Source organism: Ammospiza caudacuta, chromosome 2, assembly GCF_027887145.1.
Source record: "Ammospiza caudacuta isolate bAmmCau1 chromosome 2, bAmmCau1.pri, whole genome shotgun sequence".
In the NCBI taxonomy this organism is placed as follows: domain Eukaryota; kingdom Metazoa; phylum Chordata; class Aves; order Passeriformes; family Passerellidae; genus Ammospiza; species Ammospiza caudacuta.
The window spans coordinates 57,888,413-57,907,951 of NC_080594.1; the positions used below are offsets into that span (position 1 = coordinate 57,888,413).

General features: G+C 35.1%; 1 long non-coding RNA gene across 1 annotated transcript in view; it reads left to right on the forward strand.

The window, feature by feature from the left end:
• LOC131554609 (uncharacterized) overlaps window positions 1–19,539 on the forward strand; it is a 41,942-nt gene that overhangs the window by 11,813 nt on the left and 10,590 nt on the right. The window contains exon 2 of the long non-coding RNA XR_009274403.1: window positions 15,581–15,628. This is a non-coding gene — a long non-coding RNA (uncharacterized LOC131554609). The remainder of the gene's footprint in view (window positions 1–15,580; window positions 15,629–19,539) is intronic.

Below are 19,539 nucleotides of genomic sequence, written 5' to 3' on the forward strand. Positions count from 1 at the left end.
TGTGTTTTACAAGACACAAAAATATTTCTCAGGCAGACAGGAAAACACAGTTTCTATTAGTAAAAAATCATACAGACAGGTAAGACAGGTCTCCATTGTTAGGTAAAAATATAAACTAAAGCCTTTCCTAAATCTTACTACAAGTTAAGGTATATTGTATCATTAAACAGAAGAAGATAAGCAGCTAATACTGAAAAATGCACTTTTAGAGAAATTATATAAACTCCACTTAGTGTTCAAATTATTTAACAGTCCTGTACTATTGAAGTAGAAGAGGCTAAGGGAGGCTGACCATGCCAGGATACTCAAACAGAAAGTCTTTTCATTCAGGTTTGTGAGTAACTCTAGTTAAAGTGACTCTATTTGACACAAAATGATCTGCACTGTTGCAAAATAGTTTCTGTCAGCAGATTTCACTTAGGCAACGCCCTGTCTATCAGCTATAATCATACCAGGTTTGGCTGCAGGATCTGATTATTATTTCAGTAGGGGATGTCTGGCTAAGCAGGTAAAGAGAATGTACTGAAAGTTTCACAACACACAAAGAAAGATAAAAAAAGGCACACAAAGTCCATGTTATAAACAAGTAAACAAAACATTTTGTCAGGAGTTCTCAGTATCCCTCTAGTTAGAACAGGACACCTATTTGTGTGAATAAATGTGAGCAAGCACACATTTCGAAGTCTTCATTTGAAAAATGTGACTCTGGAAGACAGATCAGTGCCATTGACTCCCTGCTATGATGGCTAGATATGCTGATATGATGGTAGAAAGGCTCAAGGCTCTAACATTTTCAGCTCTAATCCCAAATGTTTCCTCATTCTGACTGCCTTAACTTAGAGCTGTATGCCACATAAAAGCTCCTGAGGATGGTCTTGCCCCTTACTGGCTTGTTGACAAAAATATATGATTAATTATCATGTTGACTATTGGCACTTGTTTGGGAAGTCCCTGAAAAACAATCCGAAATTTATTTATTGTTCAAGGCAGAGAGTACTGACTGAAATATTTATATGGCAAGCAGGCATCTCCTAAGCACCACAAAGATTTTGAATGTGAGCAGATCCCTGTCTCTGAATAGATCTGTCTGTCCCCCAGATCCTTGGTACTTCAAAGTAAGAAGGCAACACTGTAATGAGTCTTATTCATTCAAAGTTTAATGAGGAGAGGACTCCTTTGTGTACCCCAGACACCTGATGCAGCAAGTACCAGGTCATTGCAAGGCTGTGCTTTCAGAATGTAGCTCAAGTACAAAATGTTTTGGGAGAGACTATAAATGCTGAGAGGTTTTTACTGATCTTGAAAGATGACCTAGAGGCTGATTTAATTGACCTGTTGCTGTCTACAACCTCTCCTCTGGGAAGTAAAAAGCTCTTGATAATATGATGTCTCACAGTAAAACCATAACAAAATGTTTTAAATTGATGTTGCTTCTGTAAGTCTGAGAATTGTTGAAGATACAGTTTTAGACTTGTGTGAACTGAATCAATGATCTGTTGTGGTACTGCACCTCAATGCTTTGTCTTCTGAAGCCAGCTCTGGTGATGGGTATTTTTTCTGGGAGGAGGCAGGGTGAACACCAAGTCAGCAGAAAATTCCTGTTTGGTTCACAAGACTCAAGGGTAGGACTCTGTAATGTAATCCAGAGTTCCTATGAGGAATCTAATGTCTTTTCTCTGCTGCATGCATCCCTATGTAAAAATAGACATCTTGCAGGCTGGCAGTTCAAAATCCCTGAGGATTAGTGATTGGTTAGGAGATTACGGATACTACTCCAATTGGAATTTGAAATAGCAAGCAGAATTGCTGAGGCACTGATAGTTGACACTGAACTGTTAGGTCTCTCACTCTTCCTGTAGAGACAGAAGGTTCTGCCACTGATTTGGAATGGTACATTTGTTTCTGCAATCAGTTGTAGAAGACACCCTGTTTCTGGTGTTAGTTGTTTCTAATAAGCTGGACAGCTTGTTAGAGAATGAGAGAGGAAAGCCACGAGGCCAGCAAGTCACTCAGCACTGTGTATGACACCAGGCTGAAATACAAAGACAATCACTACTATTGGGGCTATAAATACATAAGGCACTTAACACAAAGCCAGCCACTATCAAGGTCCCTGCAAAGAGTATGCAAGCAGTAAAATTAGTCTTTTCAGGACCTGAACTTTAAAATACATGAACCAAAGACATGTCATATTGCTGAGGAGTATTTTATCCCTTCTACATGCACGGGCAGCAGCTTGTACTGGAATTCAGGTTCCTCTTGCCTCCATCAGACTTCCCTGCCAATACAAGTGGATCCTGATAATGGATATGCCCCAGAAGATCAGAATCCCAGCTTTTAGGACACTGACAAAGAGACAATATCTTTAATCATAACTATAGCTTTACTTGTAGAATTTAGAAATAAACTGATCTCTGTTTAAGGGAAGTCTTCACTCTCTCCCTCCCTTCCCTGCTTTCTGTTTCATCTCAGAAAGAGGAAATGTAACTATGGGATATGTTGGTCCCTGAACAATCATGCTAGGGAAAATATTAAACACCAGTAACCTATGGCTCCATTATCTATATAAAAAGAGGTATATCTAGTATGTTAACTCAAACTGTATTTTCCTAAAGGTCATTAGGGGACTTAATTTATTGTATGAAATTAATTATACTATTACAACTAAAGTTAAGTAAATCATGCAGTACATGATTTCCATCTCTGTGGTATGATGGAAATAATTAAATCATCCACATTTGTATTCACATGGCTATTTAATGGCCTGAGGTCAGTGGACATGAGGGTGCTTCAAGTATCTGCTGATACCATTTAATGGACCTTTTTGTTCAAATAACTTGTCCTTGCACTCATGGGGCACATGCACACCAGCAATGAAACGCTTCTATGCAACCACTCAAAGAGGCATCCAAGAGTACCCCAGAAAAGTTATTCATGTTCTTTATAAAAACTGGGCAATTAAAGTACCTGTCTGCGTTTTGGCCAACTTAGATGGAAAACTGGGTTATATAAATCAACACACACAGACACTGAATTAATAAAGTCATTATCTCTTTATGCTGTTGCTGTACCTCACACTGTTAGTGTGGAGAGCCCAAAACTGCATAGAAATGCAATTTCTAGTTCTTCAAATAAAATATTTTTCTTAATTCTGACGTTTTCTTATTTATTTCTCAAAACTGGCCAAAAACCTTAACGCTCTTAAATATTAACACTTTCCAACCTATATCTTTCTGATATGCAGTTTGTGCTACCTCATTCAGTCCAACTGCACTTATGTTAAAAAAGGGGATTACATTACATAATTAAATCTGCTAAAATAGAATAACTCAGAATAACTGCACACCATGTTCTACCAATTCTACTCCAATCATATATTCTTCTGCCAACTTAAATAAATATTATATCATTCCAGTTTCCTTGCATGTGGCTGTTTACCTCGCTGCATATATTTTTTCTTCCTAACCACCTTTTAATTATTCTGGTTTTGGATGTCCATATTTAATCTGTAAGTAATATTTTAAAAATTATTTAATGATAATTTCATTAACACCTTTCAAAATGGGGGTTATATCCATCTATATATTATTAACTGTATGTTTCTGAGTACCATACTACTCAAAATAGATACAGTCATCTTATTGGGATTGATTTCTGCAGTAGTTGCACTGGACTTCATGCAGGAAAACTAAATTTCTCATCCTAATAAATCCCCTCTGGTTACAGAAATACTTTCTTTAGTCAGCAATTTTTTTAACTGTTCAATAAAATATTACATGGGAAAGCTTAAAAAATATAGTTTGCATTTGCAACTTCAAACTGTAAAAACGAATGTTCCATTACAGAAATTCTTAAATTAATATACATGTTGAGAAGCAAGTTCTTACAAGTAAAACCAGACAACTGTAGTTTTCAATTGTAAGTAAAAGAAGCTTTAGCATTTTTTCTCAATTTGTTTAACTGATTAAGGCATCTTGCAATTTAAAACCATTATTCTCTCTTCAGGAAACACCTTGGATCAGAAATTACATTTCTGACTTACATGAGAAGTCAAGCCACACAACTTTTAGAGGCCTCTCAAAAGCAGTATTCACTTCTATCCAGGAATTATATTTTCCTATCCTTGTAAAAAACTGTAACTTAAGCATTCTAAAGTTATTTGCTAGACATGTTCCTCTAAAAACTTCTCTGACCTACACTGATTTCCTTCTAAATAAACTGAACTAATATAAAGGTGCAGTGAGTGATATTTTTGAATAATTCTATTCAAGCTGACAACAATCTTTATTCAAATCGACTTGCATCATGAAGTTTTAAGACTTTGTTGGTCTCTTTCAAAGTTAATACTCAAACAGCATAAAAAGATGCCTCCTACTTCAAAAAGAAACAACAACAACAACAAAAAAACAACCAACAAACCATAAACTAAAGCCAAGTAAATGTAAATGGTTCAGGTGCAGTATTAAACAAAAAAAGTCGTACTGGAACCCTTTGGTTCCTTATCAAGATAACAAGATAAAATGAGCCACAAAGGTGAAGGGGTGCTCCTTTTCTTTTTTCCTCTCTGAGGTATTAGCTGAGTGAAAGCTATTTGATTCTCTTTACAATACTCACATTTTTAATACAGCTGCACCTAATAAGTGAAACTTTTCTAACACAATTTGAGGGAAGAAGGTAGAATAAAATGTCCATTTGCAAATGTTCGCAGCCTTTCCTGTTGCAGAACCAATATAAGAAAAAACACTGGAAGATGAACACTTTAATTTGAAGACTTTAATTATTGTTTGATATAAACATATAAGTCCTCAAACATCTAACAGAGTACAACAGATAATTATTATTAATACTTTTCTCATCAGAAACAGAATACAACAGCAATAATTATTAATACTTTTCTCATCATCCTTCATGTTGAATTTCTAAGAGAGAACAGACATGATAGCCAGTTTTCTGAATAGACTGAAGTCTGTTGGTATTCTGAATAGTCAAATGATCTTTATTCCTTCAATATTCTTGTTCTTATGTTATATATTTTATGCTCTAACAGAAGCATATACATGGATTATTCCCATTTTAATCAAGGCTATGAATGTTGGTAACATGAACCATACATTTTCTTTAATATTGTTTTTGAGTACAGGAAAATAAAATAACTTGAGGTTTGGAGCAGAAATAGAAGTGATTCTTTCTAATATCACTAACTAATTTCACTTTAGGGTTCCATTATCACAGCATAGATACTAGGTTTCATTTTTATTACTAACAGACTTTATTTGTCACTGTAAAAATAGCCTGTTAACCACAGAAAGTAAAATCCACCATCAAAGTTCTGGTTTCGTTTAGGAATCAGACTTTTTCAGAAATTCTGTCAAGTAGCAAACCCTACTTATCGATATGTGACTTAAAAGAAACTACATGTGTTTTGAATTCAGAATATTTCCCTGTAATACCTACAAAGCTATACATACCTGAAGAGCATGTGCTAGAGAGAAGTAGAATTCAAGAAAAAAGGGCACTGGCAATGCTGAAATTAGCTTCCTGACCAGAAAACCAAGCAGTGCAAGCAGAATAATAGCACTGCTTGCATGAACATGTCGGATGCTTTATCCTTACTGATGATCTGTAATCAGAAATTATACATAAATAAACTTCAAATTTAAATAAGTGAAAATTAAAATACAAAAAGGCATAGAAAATTCAAGAATACATCTATTAGAAGAAAAAGAAACCTGCATTTATGATGATTGGTCATGTGTTCAGACTATACAAATTTATGTCCACATTCCAAATTTATTTTTCAAGTAACAACTGAATATTTTGGGTTATCTATTGTGTGGAGCCAACAATTATGGAAGAAAATAGATATAAGAGCATTATTATAACAGAAACATTTTTTCTAATCTGTTCTAAATTGTCAATGAGGAAGATGCTGCAGCATCACCAGAAAATTCGTTTCATTCTTTAACTGTCCTTGTACTTAAAAGGGCTTTCTAAATATGTAACCTGTTCTTTTTGACGGTAAATGAAGATTTTTTTTCTTGTCCTTCTGCAACTAGGTACAAAAGACCATTGGTGGCCATCTCCTTCACAATAATCTTCAGATATCCTACTATTTTCCCTAGTCTTCTCTTCTCTAGACTAAACAAATACCACTATTTTGAAATATGCCTTATAAATCTTGCTTTCCAAAAACATTTTCACTCATGTGTTCTTCTATAGATTCCCCTTCACCTGAAAATTAAATTAATTTTCTTTTGTAGACTTTATTTTAACACAGAGATCAAATAATTTTACTCACTGATTTTTATTCTGACAATTTTGCATGTATGTTCTTTGATTTTGCTTCATCTGTAAAACTAAGTAGTATCCATACTACTTGAAATTTTATGGAACTGTAGAGCAGTAGGGCCCACAGACCCTTGAAACAAAATACACCTCTACATCCCTTCAGTAACTTTTTTTTGGAAATCAGTAGTGACAATTTTCTTTGCATACAAAGTAAGTCACTTTTTTTTTCCCCTTTATTCAAAAAACTGGATACATGAAAGATTTTGTCTATATTCTTAGTTTTACATTTAACAGCTGAAATAAGAATTTTAATATTCTTAATAAATAAGCGGACAGATGGATGGATGGACAGACAGGCATAAATCCAGTTTTTCTTGGAGAATCAAGTATAATAAAAGGGAGATTTGACTCTCATCCCATATCTCTATTGTCTCAAATAGGTAATGTCTGCTGAAATACAGTTAGAAGGATGTTGGTAGTTGAAGAACACTAGGAATCTCTTTTTGATGATTACTCAACTACTAGTTTGTGGTAAAAGTATGTCCTATTTTGCATTATTTTCAATGAGTTTTGTGTGAATGAAGAAGAAATATTGTGGACCAAGAAAAGTGAAATAGAGGATTTAAGATAATAACAGATCAATTCTGCAGCAACTGTCTGGATTCATATTTACTCCCAAATGCCTGCCATTAGAGATCCCAGTCTCTTTACTTTTTTTCTAACCACAGATGATTTATTCCAGGAATCTTTGAATTATTTCCTTGGAAAGAAGGTGGCTGGGGTGGCAGGGGAGGTGAGGGGGAGAAGAAGTGATAAACTGCAGAGCAGTTTATGACATTTAGCCCAGATTTCCCTCTTCTTTGCTCTACTTCACTTGTGCAGACTGTGCAACTATACCATAATCACATATGAAAGTTCTTCTCAGAAGTGGTTTCTACAGTTTGGTTTAGCTTTTTATTATTCATGTAGTTTATTCATAGAGTACTTTCATAATGAATTTCTGAAACACAGTAGTTGTTCTTTGTAATCTAGTTAATCTATCAAAGGGCAAAATATCCCTAATGTGCTCTCAACAGGCTAAATGAGTAAAGAGGCTGAAGGACTCCTTGCAGCACTACACTCCTGCTCAGAGCCACCCAATCTCAATCTCCAGAAAAGCCTCTACCCTTCAGCCAAACTTCTGAATGCAGTTATCTCCTCCCTCCCATACTTCCAGCAGCTCCTAAAAACTGTCCCCCCTCACTTCCTCAGGAAACATAGACAGGCAATCCTTCAACAAGTGATTATTTAAGCAGGAGTGATGGGCACTGAATGCAATCACAATGAACAGAGAAGGAGTCTATGAACACTTATTTAGCACACTCGTCCTATCTGCTGTAAGATTTTTCAGAATCTCTTTTTGCAGAAGTCTTGAAGCAACTCTTTACCTCAAAACAGGAACTACCAGTTCTGGCAGTTCAGACACTAGGTTTAGCATATATAATGTACTCCAGAGAGAAGTGGGTAACTTCAAATATTTTGTTTGGCTGTTTCATGTAATTTTCTAAAGCTATACTTAAGGGCATTACAGTATTGTAATTTTATATAATTCACCTGCGTTTTCAAAATACAAGGTCATTATAAGAAAGAAAATTTCTTTATACGCAGCTAGGTATGTAATATGTGTGACATATTTGCTTTATGTTATTCTTTATGTGCATCTAATTCCAGGTTCTTATAGTATCCATTGATATTCTCTTCCTTTTTTTAATGTAGTTTCTAGTATTGGCAAAAACATAATCCTACTGATGTAAAGCAAGCCAAATGTACAGATTTGTACATTCATACTACAAAAGGGATTTTTCATAATGCAGTTCCCTACTGTTGCACATCCGGTCCATGGCAATATGGTAAAGCCAGATCAGCCGGTTTGTTCCTCCAGAAAAGCTGCCTGCATTTCTGCAGAACAGCTTCTCCAAATGCTAAATCTACAGGCAAATTTATGCTGAATCGTTGTTATGATGGTATATTTTCTTACCAGCATTCCATTAAGAATAATTTAATATTAAGAACTGTTTTCAAATCCCTACTCCTAATCTTACATCTCAAACTCTTGGCTATTTTCCTTTGATCTATAGCATCCTACAATTTTGCCCAATTTCTTTCATTTAGTTATTTTATGACCTCACCACACACCAGAGTAGCTGACTGCTTTCAGAATATGTATTTGTTTTTATTTGAGCAGTTTATTTCCTGTCTTTACCTCTAAGTGACTTAAAAAACAATACTCAACTGAATGCTAATTGATCATGGTCCAGCATTGTCTGATGTGCCACATTTTCCTTTCCTTTTTTATTTTGTCTTCAGACTTCAGCACTTAATCCCAGGTCACAAAGAAGTCTATGAAAGTAATTGCATTTTCCCTTTTTGTGCAGTTTTGCCTTCACATAGTTTTCTACAACCTGTAAAATTAGAAATTACTATGGAAATAACTGGTGACCTCACAGGTCAAAAGGTGACCTGGAACCTAATGGTAATTATATCACATACTGAACACCTGTCCAAGTAATACAGAGATTGCACTCATTCAAAGACATTACTGCATATCAGTTTGTTTGAAAGATGTATAAATATTCAGTAGAGCCCTTATCCCATCTTGTGCATGATGAGGTGACTATTTTATATTGAAGCATGCCCACTTCAGCATCAGCTCCTTCTCAAATGTCTCAGAATAAAATACCACAAGCATATTTCAGGCTTTTATCCTACAAGGTAGATGAGACCCAAACTGTATTTTAATAGTGAACAAAATCTATTTACCCAAATGGTCCTATGCTGAGTTCTTTATTGTAACCTTGCTTATCTTGAAAAGAATATTCAGTCATCTGACTGGCTTTCAAGTTTCCATGTTAAAATACTTCCACATCAGATAAGTACTGTTTTCCCTTCTATTGTCCTCTGACTTTCTTAAATTAACAATTTTTCAGAGTTCTGGTCAAGAAATAGTAGTCTGTAAGACTACTGGTTTTCATGCCATTGCATTTTTTATTTGAAACAAGCTAGTACAGTTGTAATTATTGCCAACTGGATGTAGTTCCTAAGGTTACATCCGTGTTACTGAGCTGAAGAGGGCTCAGGCACAGACTTGAGCTCTACCATGTAATAATCCACACCCTTTAACTGTTAGCCTTCTCTTTGGTGTACTTTTGGCTGAGGCCAACAAGCACTCAGGTAAAATACTGCAGGATTTGAGGAATAGCATGGGTTAGGGATTCTTGTAGCAGACAGTACAAATGAGGCTACCCTGGCTCAGGAGAGCAGGTGGGTTAGCCAGGCAAATGTGAGCTATAGTTTGCTACTGGCTCTTAACTGGGCTGTGGTGCATTTTCTTTTCTATATGACCTAAGAAATTAAATGCAGCCAAAAACTGGTAGAGAGATACCTTCATATGATGCCAGTCTCAAACCTGCACAGAGGACTGAGCTGTTGGTGAAGGACAGACCAGCGTTAGGCTGACTGTGACTTCCCAAAGCAGGCAAATTCTCAGCCTGTGAGTAGGAAAGGATCTTGGCTACCTTGTGCTACCTCTACTGAGGAGAACAACAGGACAGAATCTAGAATCTTTCATGTTTTCAGACACTTTTCTACATTCTCAATTACCATTAATGTTCACTGTTTCTTCAACTATCTTTTCAAATAAATGATCCAATTCATAGACAGTGGTCTTAGGACTTCCTTTTATTCAGTATTATTCTGTGGGGAAAAAAAAAGGAAAATTAACTGCTCAAGAAACTTGAAAAAAATCTGCTTTCTTGTATTCTTTTAAAATTTTCACATACTTTCAGAATATATTAGCCAAATTATACTAATTAATTGGATAATTAGGCATTCTTAGATAGCATCACATGGTCTGAGCTCTCTTTCTGTTCTTTCTTTGCATGATGGCAAGTTTAAAGTTCTCCTTTCCAGTTCTGCTTCCTTTTCTCCAACTTTATACTTCACTAAACATTTTTTACAGTGGATTCTCTCTTATTCTATTGCAATGTTACTCTGAACCAGCTTTTTGCTATTACTCTTCAAAATCATTCTGTCAGTCTTTCTGTCAGTGTTTTTCACAGTATGTTTACACTTTTTCTGGCCTTTTTATTAAACCAGAAATATTGTACAGTTATAAGGTCTTAATGTTAGATCTAGTATCACCTTTTTTCCTGATCACTATCAGATCCAGTACTGAATTAACTCTCATTATTTCTTCCAGTTGTTTTAAGTACTGTACAAAAATCCTGTACCTATTTTGAAGCACCTCTTGCACAGAACTCAAATTCCTCTTTTACAGCTGTTTACACATTTCCATATATACAACAATATATGTATGCATAACATGAATATAATACATCTGTATATATATATATATGATAATCATGGAGACCCTCATAGGCCTAGAGAAAGTCAAACAAATCAAACCTTCAACACAATCTTCATGGATTTTTCTTCTTCCATTTTCATTTGTGAAATTATTTCTGTGTCTGCCAGCCATGTGATCTGCAGAATCTGCAAGCAGGGTGATTGTTTTATAAATGCTATTTATGTTTCCTTTACCTTATATTCCTTATACAACTACAGATAGTTATATTCTATTTATGTCTTAGCCAGGCCTGTTTCTAATGCAATCAAAGAACAATTCTTGGAATTTGTAGTGGTATTGCATCTCTAAAGACCACCAGTACCTAAGCTGTATTTATGAACAGAAAGACCTATTTTTTCATTATTATTTTCTGCAGGACTTTATAGATTATGTTTTCACATCTTAATGTAGCAATTCACTCAAATTTATTCTCCTCTGGCAAATGTTTCCCTATGGTTACACTTATTCACTTGCTGAAATATCTTTCCTGTTTTGTTAGTATTTTCAGCTATGCTTTCCTTAGTGCTCCTAATAGATTTAAAAAGAAAGACATTTTAACTGATTTTTTTAAAGTGAGATTTTTATCACTCAAAAATCTCAAATCAAAAATACACAAAATTGAGTATAGAAATAATCTTATCATCAAACTACAAGTCTGAATTTTAGATTAGTAGTATTATTAAAAAAAACAATAGTTTTGTGACTTAAGCTACACCAGTACAGTACTCTCAAAACTAGTTTTCTAAAACGGTGCTAAGTCAGTTTGATGTACTTCCTTCTAACAATAATATGCCATTGTTAAAATTGTATTATTTTTCATGATGAGCAAGGCTCTAGTCCATAGCAACTCTGCTGTAAAATGAATAGGAGTATTAAGTCACAGATTATTTCAGGATCTGTGTTGCCTTATATTGTTAATAGAAGGGACAGATCTTCAGCAATCAGTGGTGAGTTAAATCTATGCTGTCAATGTGAATCATTTGAGGGTATACTGCAGAAAGCCAGATCAGGTTTTACATGGGTTTTAATATTCTTTTGCTCTCTATGGATAATTTTCATATAGTCTTTCTTTATAAACTTTGTTGCAGTCAGTGCAACTTAATTTCAGCAAAAACTTTCTGCTTCTACTGTTCAACACAAACTCCTCATTGGTGTAACTATTTTAGAGATTCTGAATTTCCTCTGCTTTCTAACCATTGTCTGTAATGTCATCCTCATGCTCAGCACACACATCTGGCAAAGGTGTTTTGTTAATGGCCTCCAAATTATGCAAAGTCCTGCAGGTAACTAACGCTAGTTAAAAACTTCTGGGCACCATAAATGACTCTCACTCACACCTCCAATAATTTTCTAGTATATTGCTATTATTAGTGCCATTATTTTTGCTATATTTTACACATGCCTATATAAAGCAAAAGTTCTGAACATCGCTGTTTATGTTTTATCATGGTATTCATTTTACTGCAATCCAAATAATTTAGATTATCTAAAGTACATTTAGTATACCTAATAAAATAGGTAGGTATCTATCCCATAAAAACATTAACTGTTATTCAGTATTTCTGCTACAGCAGAGCATGATTTTCAAAAATTCTTCTGATTTTATGCATGTATACATTTTAGTTGTCTTTTTAAAATATTCTATTTCCTTACATTGCTATCAGTACAAAGCACTCTTTCCAATAGCATTTTTCTTTATATGCAAACAAAACTGAAAACATTTGCCATACCATTTATGAACACAGCATGGTTTCATTCATGCTCTTTTTAAGTTAGCATTCCTATATTGAACAAGTACCATAGGTCTTTATTTTTACAGGAATGTTTATCTCTGTCTATAGTTACTATTCCATTGATGTTGGAAGCAAGGTACTTTGATCATCTGAAGGCATATGTATCATAAAAAAACCCTAAAACACTGTCATGAATTAAGTTTCTTTTCTGCTTTACTGGAAGTCCTAAAATAGCAGATCCATCCAGCATTTAGAAGTAAATATATTCTTAGGTATATATGATCATGCTCAAGGCAATATTCGAGGCAAATGGATGCAAACATATGAGAAAAAAGGGATCAGTATTGGACCAAAAGAGTTAGGAGAGACCAAGGTAGAAAGGAATCACAAACTTAGGTTAACAAAAGGAACAAAAAAAAGGGAGAAGACAGAACTCAAGAGAAGGAGATCTTTAACAGGTATAACAAGAAAATATTACCAGAGGGAGAAAGAAAATAAGTTGACCTTTTAATTTTTTAATAACTACTGAACAGAAAAAGAAATTTCATCTTTTAGCAAGTCAGACTTTACCAGTATGCAACTCCGTAAGTCTACACCACATTTTGCAAGTGAGCCATGTAGAACTCAGTTGTTAAAATAAAGACTAGTGCTGTATTTTATAACATTTTTATGTCTTTAATATGGATTTTATACTCTTCACATTTAATTTTACATTTCTAAAAACATCTTTAAGTTACAATTACATTGAGAAACCAACACATTTTATATGAAGGCAGAAGAACAATATTTTTTGACTACTCAAACCATAAAAAATTCATGTGAGCGCCATAGTCTTCTTTTTCTATGTCTTCATTACAATCCTATCAGTCAAGAAAATACTGGTATCAGCATCAAAGGAAGAGCCAGCAATCTTCCACATCACAAGTTAGGACAATACTTTCAACATGGAAAGGAGGATTGTCTGAGAGGTAGCAAGTGAAAAGCTTCGGAAAGGGTGGCAGCTGTAAAGAGTCAGAAGAAAAAAAAAGAAACAAAACAGGGAAAGATAAGATAACAAGATTGAAAAGGACAGGAAAAAACAATACACAGGAAATGGCAACAGCAACAATCATGTTTATCCATATTAGAAACAGTACAAGAACACTGACAGAGAAGGTGAGGAATAAGGCAGCTGTTCTTAAGAGTGGTCTTACGACAACATCTACTGTGGTATGCCATGCTCAGTTATTTCTCAATAAAGGTGACAGGCCAGTCACTTAACTTTTAGTTTGAATTAGTCAGTTCAGAGCAGGATTCCTGTGAAGTCAGCAAACTAAAATGGGCACCTCCAGAGGGCGATTCATCCCATCCTAAGATCTGAATCTTAGACTCTGAATCGCATATTTGAAATGTAATCAATTTTGTGAAGTTCACTAGGTATTTATGAAGCTAGCATTTATCTTCAAGGTGAATATTTATGGATAATAATATCTGGATTAAAATAATAAGTGATTAGTATATTTTAAACTTCCTTTAATGTGAACAAAGAAAATTTACTAATGACTTTCATCTGCACAGAACATATAATAGGTTTGTGCTGCAAAATATTTTTTACTACCAAACAATATTTGTGTGAACTACAGTGAGCACAAAAATGAAGTCTGACCCCATAAAAGGAAGTTTGCTTTTCTATTAGAATTAATTATATACTACTGGGCTTTAGGTTTATCTGCTGTAAATAAAAAATTAGGCTTAATATCACTGGGATTCTCTATTCCAAAATTTAAGACACAATTAATTAAATATCACATTTAACTGATACTTAAAATAGCACAGCTGATAGTTCAGTAATTTGTTACTAAATGCAGTAAATACTGCTGGGAAAAAATGCTGAAATCCAATGTCATGGTCATGGAGACATATTATAATGGTTATTTTAAACTAACTATAATTAAATTAAAGAGTCATGGGTGAAGGGCTGGTTTTAAAGTTGGTATACAGCCTAGTCTGTACGGGAAACTTCAGTGTGGAACTGGTCTCTGGAAACAACCTCTTCACACCACCTTCTCCAGCTTGCCAGGCCAGATGCAAAGCCAAGACTGTGTGCTTACAGAACAGCAGTACCAAAGCATAAATAATCAGAGAAGGGGATGTGAAAGTGAGCTTTCCTCCTGGGCAGTGATCTGGGGGCTGGAAGACACCAAAGGCACAGCTCACCGTTGGCACTTCCTTGTCCATATGGAAAGTCTGAGAGACATAGTCCTGGGACTGGAGTGGTCTTCCACTAATAACCATTTCAGAATACAGTCATCTTGATACTGCCTATTACATGAGGACAACACAGAGTTGCCAGTTACAATGCAATTAAATAGAATCTAAATATACTTGAAATGGGTTTTTGCACTGAACATTTTATATGACTTAAACCATTTTAGAATCACAAAACATTAAATAATGCAACATTAATGCAAAACAACATAACAGCAAGGGCTTAACCATAAAATAGACCAAAAAGTCTCTAATTTAGAACTTCTAAAATTTTATCTGCATTTAATTTCCTTTTTTTTTTTAGAATGAAGAGTACAGTTATGTTAGTTTTTCTGTATTCATATCTTTACTGGGTGCCCTTAAAAACTGCTGCCCAGTGACACAGACATAGCATAGGAACAGGAACCCTATCACACAGCAATTTATAGCATAGTTCTTATGCTGACCTATCTCTATCAGCAGAAATTAATACACTACATTCCAAAAGGTAGATGTTACCATTCCAAAATTAATTGTGAAGTGTCACCATAAGGCCTCTCCCTGCCCCACCCATTTTCTCTCTCTGTCCCCTTTTAGAGGGGGTGTTATTCTGTCATACATCAACTCAGGGCTCAGTTACACTGAAGTGTTGCTCAGGTGAACAGTTAAAATGCTTATGCTTACCATTGAGTGAATGTACAAAAATGGGAGATCCTTATCTCGGTAGTTAAATGGTTTTTTGCATGGTAATTAATGAAGACCAGTTATAGTCACTATGAATATTTGTTAATTGCTTAGTTTAAAAAGTATAAGATTTTCCTAAACATATACTCTTGCCATAGTACTATATATACTTATGTGAATCATGCAGAAACCAAGCACAGCCATGAACAGATTACTGAATGAAACTTTTTTTTGCAATTTCCTAATTTCTTTTGTTTTCTTACAGCCTATGGATGAAATCCACACTGGTGTCTAACCTGTAATGAGTGCCAATGTAAGTAACCCATTGTTCTACAGCTACATTTGGTTATGTATTGACTAACTTTGCTTAATCCTGCTGAGTAACAGCTAATAAGCAGGTTTTCTTTTCAATTTCAGTATTATTACAATTAGGTTTTACACAGAAATTCTGACACTCTTTACTGTTACTGCATGCCTGCTTTTGCCTTTTCCCAAATACCAGTGACTAGAATTAACAGAAACATATATTTTTTAAATGGTTTTGATTTTTTTCATGTCTATAAGTGGGTTTTTTAACTTGGTAAGACAAACATTGAAGTAGTCATCATTTCAGCATGAATTTTGTGATTCAGGTCAGCCCTGAAAGTCAATTTAAAGCCTTCCTTAGAAGTGGCTGTGCTAAAATAAAAATGCACAGGGAGTAAAGTACAGCTCAGAACAGCAGTTAGAAAGCTGAAGTCTCACTATGTTTTCCATGTAGCACAAAGCATAACATATCTGAGCACTATATAAAAAATATTACTGGAAATCCTCACCTGACTCCTCTCTTTCATCCTATTATTTCTCCTACACTCTTTAAGTTTTTTTCATCTTTCCTTTTGTAAAGGAGAATGAGTTCCTTCTCCCCGTTTCAGTTTCTTCCTTTGCTTTTTCCTGCTCACCTGCACACTTTCTGGAATTCCAGAATTTAAAAGAGCTATAGATCCAGTTGTGGGGTTAAATACCAAATTCTGAAAGTTGTAGCATGGATGAAGATCAATAACTTAAATTTCAAGTGTTTGTATTCTCTTACTTCCAGCAAAGATATAAAAACACTGGAATAAAGTTCAGCAATGAATCTATTTAGATAACTGCAACCTTTGGATGAGATCATCATTCTGTAAAGGGCTATGCTCATACAGCAAAACATAACAATTTCTATAAATTTGAATGCTATCATTATCTCTGCTACCTTCTTCTCATGTGTAGCTGTTATGAGAAGGGCATGTCCATTTCCCTCCTTTAGTGCCATTCTAAATTATGCACACAATGCTTCAACAAATTAAATGATTAATATCTTTAAATATTTATAACCACCTTATTATTAGATATTTAGGAGATAAAAATAGTGAGAGCTAGGACTACCATCTTGTACACAAATATAAGTATTTTCTATCCTGTAACAATTAATAAACAACATTTATTACCTGCATCCATGATATAGATTTTTAAATGCCACACAAAATCCATCTGTATAGTATTTTTTCAAGCAGCTTAATAGCCATAATATCAAATGTTGTTTCACACATAGTATCAACATTTGATGTTTCATTGACACAGTAACAGGAAGCCAGCTCAGTGTAAGTTACTTTGTAGAAGACAGTGCCAGAACTTCAAGGTGTTACTTCTCAGGAATCATGAACTCCGACAGTCTTTAAAGATAAAATGACATATGACAAACAGTAAAAGTAAAGCTAATTTTTAGGGACCAATGTTGACTAACTAAAAGAATAATCTCTATATTCAGTATCCAATCAAGAGAGAAAAAATAATTTCCTTTTAAAATAACGTACCCTGTTATCAAAAAAAACAAACCAACCAACACCCCCCACTCCAAAAGTGCTTTTTTTTACTATTGTTATGGTGATCTTGGTACATAATCTATTTGTATAGTCATGTGCTGACAGGATTATTAATTACTGAGTTCCAAGCTTGAGCAGAAGTCCTGTATCTTGTTAGCTAAATTTAGTCATAGACATAAGTGTGCAATCATAATCAATATTGAGAAGAAAAACTGTTAAATAAAAGCTGAAGGCTTATGAAAAGATCAGAGCCAAAAAAAACCCACTGCATTTAAAAAAACCTTTTCATTTAAGGGGGTGTTCTATGACATTGCTTTCAGTCTTTCTGCAGACTCTAGTCTTCATAAACAACTTTTTAGGGATTTGCAAAATAATAGTTATGGAAAGTAATCCCACTGTCCATAAACTTCAATTTAACACCAGTAGGTGTAATAATCCACTGGATTAATTTATTGTTAGAAAGATCATAGATCTCAGAAAAATGCAAATCAAAGAGACCAGGCTTTAGAAATCCAAGACTTTTTTCCTGTCACTTAGTAAGACAAACATTATCTAAAAGTCATAACTCATCATGTGGAAAAACTCCATCACATTCTTATGAGTTACATAGGAAGGGGGGAAAGGAATAAATTAATCAGCAGATTTCGAATGATGGGACTTGTCCCACTTGGAGAAGATGCCAACTGTACATTGTAAAGGAGAAGAATTACCATTGTGCAGCCGCTTTCCACAGCAGCTCATTTGAATCCTTTTGTATTCACTGGTGAGACCATGCTGCCAGTACTGTGCTCCTTGCTACAAGGACATGGATGTGCTGGAGCATCAGAGAAGGGCAATGGAGCTGGGGAAGGGTCTGGGTCTCAAGTCCTACGAGGAGCAGCTGAGGGAGCTGAGGTTGTTTAGTCTAGAGAAAAGGAGGTTCAGGGGAGACCTTATCACTCTGTACAACTGCCTGAAAGGAGAGTGGAGCCAGCTGGGGGTCAGTCTCTTCTTCCAGGTAGTAACCAGTGACAGGGTAACAGGAAATGGCCTCAAGTTGTTCCAGAGAAGGTTTAGATTGGATATTAGTAAACATTTCTTCACTGAGAGGGTTGTTAAGCACTAGAGCAGGCTGTCCAGGGCATTTAAAAGACATGTGAATACAGCACTTGGGGACACAGTTTAGTGGTGGACTTTTACTGTTAGGTTTATAGTTGACTTGATGATCTTAAGGACCTTTTCCAATCTACATAATTCTATTTTGTGATTCCTTTGTCCATCTGCATCTGCAGTGCAGAACTCCGCAGATAGGAGGCTGAAGAAAGCATAGTGAGACAGAAGACAAACTTTAGATGTAAAAGATTTATAGGACCATTTGTACCTTTGCATGTACTTGTTCCTGGAGTAAGCAGGAAAGTAGGTTTTCCACTTAAAAGGGTCATGAGCAGAAACTAGAGAAGAAGCTGAGATTCCAGAAGACAGATAAGGGTGTAGCTAGGACAAGTGTGGCGTGAGCTAGAGTCAGACAGAGAGCTGTAGCCATGTTCTCTAGTAACGTGGCTTTCACCTGACCCCAGAGTGTTTATCCAACTGTGATCTCTCCAACTCTTATTGAAACCCTTTCTCTGATACCTGTTCCAAATTCTTCATTCTTATGCACTTATCCTCAGACCTAACAATACACCCCATCACTGCTTCTATACCCATATGCCTTGCCTGGAGTCATAAATTCCTCTCTCCTGTTGCTCACAGGTAAATTCAGGAAACCACCTTTTCCCACAGTATAGCAGAAGTCACTCTCTCCTTCCTTACAAGTTGCTTTCTGATACAAGGCTAAGATTCCACTCAATCTCATATTCAGCTTGCACTTCAAGCCTGACCAAAGACAACAGCAGAATCATGTAAGCTAGCAACAGGTATTTAGCAAGATAATATAAAAACAAGCACAGCCCTCCTTATTTCCACATTTGTATCGAAAGACATGAGTAAGAAAAACAGAACATAAAAAGGTTAAACAGAGCACCTGTCAACTTGCTTCATCTTTTTAAAAAAGTTATTGGTAGTATTTGTTTCTAGTATCTTGTTTAAATTTCATACAATACATTGCAGTGATTGTAGATCAGACAAATTATTTCTTTTAGATATTTTTTTAAGATAAACATATTTATACTACTTGGATACAGCTTATAGCTAAGTGTACCTCCAATTTGACACCACCACAATTCCTAACAAAAATATGCACGGAAGGTTGGAAAAGCTAACATCTCTGCAAATTACTTATGGATGTGCTTGTATGGTACTCAGGACAATGGGAAGTAAACTCTGTCAAGGGCAACTAAAAGCACTGAGAATATAAATATTTTATGATGCTGGAAAATTTTCAATAGTAAGAAAAAAGTAATAA